This window comes from Herpailurus yagouaroundi, unplaced genomic scaffold, assembly GCF_014898765.1.
Source record: "Herpailurus yagouaroundi ecotype Mexico unplaced genomic scaffold, PumYag 77, whole genome shotgun sequence".
NCBI classification, from domain to species: domain Eukaryota; kingdom Metazoa; phylum Chordata; class Mammalia; order Carnivora; family Felidae; genus Herpailurus; species Herpailurus yagouaroundi.
Window position 1 is genome coordinate 95,878,572 of NW_024412388.1, and position 6,859 is coordinate 95,885,430.

Below are 6,859 nucleotides of genomic sequence, written 5' to 3' on the forward strand. Positions count from 1 at the left end.
GACCCAAGGCACACATACTCTTGCCCTTTGGCAAGAGCTGGTGATGTTTTAAAATCTGCTGCTGCGAAGCGGGTGATGGGCATTGAGCAGGGCACCTGTTGGGATGAGCACCGGGTGTTGTATGGAAACCAATTTGACAACAAATTTTATATTAAAAAAAAAATCTATTGCTGCAAACACATCCTATGGAAAGTCGCCTATGTAGTTGAAATCGCAGTTCATAAGATTGCCTAACACTTAGCAAGGCTTGTTATACTCGAAGTGTATTCTGAGTGTTTGGCACCTGTTCATGGAAGCCTCACAAAACACTAGGAGGTGACAGTTTTACTGTTCCCGTTTTAGAACAGAAAGGGAGGCTCTGAGAGGCCCAGTAACTTGCCCGAGTTCACACTGCTAAGTAAATAGGGGCGCTGGGGCTCACACCTACGGAGGCTGGCTCCGGAGTTTGCCCGTTTTTCCATTATCATCAACGATCTGAAACAGTGAGAGATGGAGAAAACCCTCAGTGTCTGTTGAAGAGGGGACTGGCTAATGGAGTACAACGTAGCCATTAAAAAGAAGGAAGCCACTCTATGAAGAAAAAAAGGATTTCCAAGTTATGTTAGATGAAAAGTGCCAGCTGCAGAACAGAATTCTGAATACACTCTATCCACATCCAGTAGAGAACGTGTGTGTGTGTGTGTGTGTATGTGTGTATGCACATGTGTGCCTGCACGGGTGTGCACCTGTATTTGTGCACATCTAGTCTCTGAAAGAAAACACCATGAACTGGTCTTAGTGATTGCTCCCCTGGGAGCTTGATAACTGAGGGACTGAAGGGTAAGGGTGGGAGGAGGTATTGTCCCTTAAAAGCCTTTCGGTAACTTTTTTAAAAATATTTTTATTTATTTTTGAGAGAGAGAGAGAGAGAGAGACAGAGGATGAGCAGGGGAGGGGCAGAGAGAGGGAGACACAGAAGCTGAAGCAGGCTCCAGGCTCCAAGCTTTCAGCACAGAGCCTGATGTGGGGCTTAAACCTTTGAACCTCGAGATCATGCCCTGAGCCAAAGTCGGACGCTTAACCAACTGAGCCACCTAGGTGCCCGATCCTTTCTGTGACTTTTGAAGTTCTTCATTTACCTTGATGAGGATCTTCAGGGGACCTGATACCCAGTGCTCCCGTCTCCACCTGAATTCTGAACCGAGAAACAAGAGGACTCAGCAGAGAAAGAACAAAGTACTATCTTTATTACAAACGTAGCACTGGAGAACACAGAGAAAGTGTGTCGTCAGAGAATTGGGCAAGTCCCCTCCCCTCCCCACGTCCCAACCAGTGGCTCAGCTGCCCCCAGGAGTTGCAGAAGAGATCATGTGCTCTTTGAAAGCTGCACCCAGACTTTCCCTTGCTGGTTAAAAAAGGAAGAGGAAGGGGCGCCTGGGTGGCTAGGTCAGTTAAGCATCCGGCTTCGGCTCAGGTCATGATCTCGCGGTTTGTGGGTTTGAGCCCCGTGTCAGGCTCTGTGCTGACAGCTCAGAGCCTGGAACCTGCTTTGGATTCTGTGTTTCCCCTCTCTCCCCCCCACCACCCCCGCTCATTCTCTGTGTCTCTCTATCTCTCAAGAATAAATAAACTTAAAAAATTAAAAGAAAAAAAGAAGAGGAAGGGCAGAGCGGGTACACCCAGCGTCCCATCCATAGACTCACATCAGATAGGTCACTTCTTCTCTGTTGGGGTATCATTGAGGAGTGTTACCCTAATGGAGCTCAGTCTGCAGCAAAGGAAGCAAGAATGGGAGGCAAGCAGCCTCCACAAATCTCTTTTAAAAAAACATTAGGTAAGGGGTGCCTGGGGGGCTCAGTCAGTTAAGCATCTGACCCTTGGTTTTGGCTTAGGTCATGATCTCACGTTTCATGAGCTTGAGCCCTGCATCGGGCTCTGCACTGACATTGCAGAACCTGTTTGGGATTGTCTCTCTCTCCCTCTCTCTCTGCCCCTCCCTCGCTCTCTTTCTCTCTCTTAAATAAGCTTTAAAAAATACATTAGGTAATATTTTTAAGAAACTGAGATAGGAAAATTAACATTCAAAGAAATCAATTTAGCCAATGTCTCGCATCTAGTAAGCGGCAGAGCAACATTTAAATCCAAGTCTTCCAACTTCCGATTCCTGGCAACTTGCCTGCACGCTAAGCTGGCCCACCCAGAGCAGGTAGAATGGCAGAGAAACTAGCAAGGGAAAGTCAGGTGACCTAATCGAGAGCGTGTGCATTCTGAGATGGAGCAGTGGCTCCTGAGAGCTGGATTTTTTAAAATCAGTGTTTATTTATTTTTAAGAAAGAGAGAGAGGGGCAGAGAGCAAGGGAGACAGAGGATCTGAAGCAGGCTCCACGCTGTCAGCGTATAGAGCCTGATTCGGGGCTCGAACGCACAAACCACGAAGTCGAACGCTTCACCTGAGCCACCTTAGCATCCACTGACAGCTGGATTTTGAGAAGGCAGTGGAAGAGCGGGCCCAGTTTGGGCAAACAAACCATTGGCTGTCATTGGCTGTGGGGAGCACCTCAGGGAGGTCTCCCTAGCTGTCACCCGTTCCCAAACTCGGGGCTGACAGCAAACAATTCTACAGACTTGTGAAGCTAGAAGCCACCTCAGTTTTCCAGTCCAGAGCCAGTGCTTTCTACATGGCTCCAAGAGGAGGAGTAAGCATTGTCTCAGGGCCACCCACTGGGACATGAAGTATCACATTAATTGCTCTTGCTTTTTTCTTGAAGCTTCCCCATTTTTAGTAGCAGAGCCGTACGTTTACAAAGTTTTGGGTTTTGTCTCCCTGTCGTGAAAACTGGTGTGCACCTGGTCTTGCTGGATGAAATGAGCCATTAAATAATTGACCAGAGGTTCAAAAGGTCAGTGCCAGGGACGGGAGGGAAAAAAAAAAGGCTCTAGAACCCTGGTTTATGGAATCAGAGCCAACCTGTAGGATTCTCAGGGAAATGGCTCTCCAGATTCATAAGTATACATCTTCCAAGCATAGCGATAGATGTCTTCATCTGTCACGGAAGATTGATGCCTGCTGTCTTGCCTCGTGCAGTAAGATGGCCCCACGGGGCCCAGACTGGATTGCTATTTGTAGAATCGGCAGGCTTGTGCTTGAACATGGCCACGGAGGAGGGCCTGGAGTTGTTTTGTAGATGAGGGAAAAGGCAACACTTGACGCTGTTTGCTCTGAGACTCTGGGAGGGAGGGGGTCTGGCCACAAGGACACAGGGAGGATGGCGGGAAACGGATGGTCCCCACACCCCTGCCCCTTCTCATCGGGCTTCTGGGTAGCGTTGAGCTCCCCACCGACAGAGGGGTTTGGGTGGAAGACACCGTGAAAGCCTGGACCTAAATGTGTGGGGCACGTGCAGAATCGTGGCACGAGCCATTCTCCTTGCCCCCGCCCCACGCTGACCTCAGGACTGCTGATCACCCTGAGCGCTGACACTGGCCGGCACCCTACTGCAAGATACCAGAAGAGCGGGGTTTTTATGAGGGCGGCAGAGGCGGTGATGGGGAGCCCCTGGGAACCCCCTGAAATCGCAGGAAAAGACTTTATATGGGGAGAGAAGGCGCAGACGTGCAGGTGGTTGCTGAGAGCTTAGGTAATTCTGCCGTTAATGACGGTATAGCTTCACTTGCACCCACGGCTGCCGATGCCTCGGTCTTGATTTGTGTTTCCTGGTTTGACCGAATATTTCACCCATCACGCCTCGGCTTCTCACCGGTCAAGAGCAGCATCCATTCAGTCTGGTGGCGGTTTCCCACAGAGGACCACCTTTTCACCAAGAAGATCTGAGAAATGCTGATTTCGCCTCATGGGGGTAGGACAGCGTGTAATACCAATGTAGAAGCAGATATTGCAATATCATAGTTTAAACTTTCCCAGAAATCCATTTCCAGTGATATCCCAGGAGACGTTAGTCATGCCTCAGAGTTTATTCAACGCCAGTGAGGAGTTCATGGGCGAACCAATAAAACACAAGGGATCTCCTGATCCCCTGACCAAGATGCTGCCCTCTCTTCACCTGGCAGCTAGCCGAGGGTGTGGAAACTAAGATCTTGAGATGTTGTCGACCGCGGCGGCAGCCTTGCTCTGGCATGGCCTAGCACAGCTCCCGTGGCTAATACTGTTCTTACCTAGCTGCAAGCCAGCGCCGGCAACCTGGGGGGGGGGGGGCGCACTTCGGAACACCTGAGAGATCACAATCCATCCCCAAGGTGTGGGCCGGTCGTCACGGTGACTATGGCAGCACCACTTTATTTATAAACTAAATGAAAGAGATCTTCAGTCATGTCTGTTCAGGATGAGCCATTATCTTTGGAGCCAGGACACCAGGAGGAGGGCTTCAAAGAGTCGTCTACTTTGTGGGGAATAGACAAAGGAAATGGAGTTGAGATGTGTTGCCTACCTCTGCCGAGTGGTTTCTGCCACAGAAGTTGCAAACTCTCTCCTGGTGGCTTTACGGGCCTAAACACCAAAATATGTCTTCAGGGAAGAAATCAGCTGTCATTGCTTCAAAGCCCATTGGTCAGTCAGTAGGGATGCTTGGCACATGGGGCCTGCATTCGCCTCCCACCGAGCTTCGGTGATATAACGCAACCGGACCCCTTCAAAGCCCAGGAACGTCAAAGCCAGAAGGGCCCTTGATTCCAGCTGCCATGTTTCAACCGGCTGAGCGTGAGGAAGCAGGCTGGGGCTGAAACAGGTTGCACCGCCCCTGGCTACAAGGGAAGGGGGTTGGATTCTGTTGCCTCAACTTCCCCGACACCATGTGCTTCTCCCGTACCGTCCTTATGCTAGCTGACACATTTTTCATCTGTGTGATAGTTTGTCTTCCTCCCACTCTACCTTATAAGTGCCATGAAGACAGATGCTATGTCTTTCACTCATCTTTGTATCCCCAGCATCTAGCACGGTCCTTGTGCTTGAAAGAATGAATGAATGTATGAATTAAAAGCTCGTGGGGAGTATGAGAATGGAGTCCTCAATCGCTAGAGAAGAAAACAGGTCCAGAGAAACGACAAGTTACCCAAGATCATGCCTTAAGGCGGTGACGTTGTCTGTCTTAGCAAAAAACCTAGAATACAATTGGGTCCCGAAGGGAGCAGTCTTGGGTAGAACTGAGAAAGATGTTGCCTTGTCTATATTCTTCACCTCCATGGTTCCCAAAGCTCTAAGAGGACAAAATGGAGCCATGGCTTTGATTTCTTAGGGCTCCTGCTCCACCTGGGGCCACGTTATCACAGAGAGACCAGGAGACCTCACAGCCTTAACTGTGACTCTCAGATTCCTCTGGCGTTACCCTTGTGCTTCCGTAGCAGGTGTTGCCACACGTGCACGTGTGTGCATGTGCGCGCCTGTGTTTTCCGTCATTCTCTGAAATGTTTTTCTGCACTTCCACACCCACAGGAGGGGGGAGTCTATTTTGTACCTATGCCTACAGTCTCTCCACTGCCCAAGGTACTTCTGTGTCTTCTGAGCATAAACATAAAGAAAATTAAAATAAAGAAACCCTACTGGCCAAGCAGTGGCACTTGTATACGATGTTCTTTCTAGCCTGTGTCCACTTGAGGGGTTAGCAGAACCACCACATGGTTGTCTTAAGAATTTTGGTTTTTCTGATGCTGCCCCAAAGGAAAGGTGCCCAGATCCACACAGTCCCTGCTGAACAAACTTCCTGTTTTCTGTCTAGGAAGGGAGATCCCTAAGTCAGGTGGCTGTGGGGCGCAGGGCCCAGGAAGAGCCAAGGAAGGAACTTACCAGAGGCATGGGGATCACAGAAGGAGCTTGACTGGTTCTCTGGCTTCTAGCTGGGCCTTTACCTGTAATTGCCCAAGGGCAGAAGGAGACACAAAGCTTAAGGGCTGTTCCTCCCTTGGCCTAAGACTACAGCTGAGGCCATGGGCCTGTCCTCTTCTGCTCCTGACCCTTCTCAAGGAGACTTTTCTATGTCTGCTTACCCAGTGGCCCCAGAGGTCCTTTGGTAAGTCCCTCCAGATGAACAAAAAGTTTCAAAGAGTAAGGCTGCCTCCCAAAGCTTGTGTGCTGGGGGGGGGGGGGGGGGTGCAGGTGGCCCTCGCACACACTGAGACCCGTGGTGTGACCATCTCAGGGCCTCCCTCCTCCCTAGTCTACACATACCTCCACTTACCGAGGCTACTGTGTCCTCTCTGTGACCTCTCACGGGGCCTTTGTCACCATGAAGCAGAATCTACCCCTGTCTATGGGCTGACTGCATTGGCCTCCATGGGTCCAGGCAACAGATGAGGGGCACATTCACTCGTGTGAAAGTTGTTCCTTGGCCCTTTCATTTTCCTTAATCCCCACCCCCAATGGCCACTTACTCCTTCTATTCCTCTGGCTTCTCTGCCTTTCGGACAAGTGACTAATTATAGAGATTATCCCCAAGCCTGTGATCAGTATGCAGATTATGAGAATGGACATCCTGGAAGGAATCACAGACAGACTTCATGTCGACTGAAAAGAAACCACCTTTCATTTCCATGCTCAGGATCCCCATTCCTGGGATCTGTCCCTCTGCCCTGCTCCCACCCCACCTAGTCCCAGTAGCTCCTGGCCACCACGTCCCTTCAGAGTGCCCGTGTTCTTCAGCCCACGCCTGTTTGGACCCGGGCTGGCGGTCTGACCAAGCGGGGCTGAGCCCTTGCCTCAGAAACTAACATGGACCCAGAGCAGGAGGATCCAGTGTTCAGACTGGATGGCCTCTTGAACAGGGGAGACATAAACTCTGGAGCTAGAAGTGGCTGCAACGAAACAGAAAAGGGCAGTGCAGAGAGAGAGAGAGAGAGAGGGAGAGGAAGCAAACACACATGAGAGCAGTGG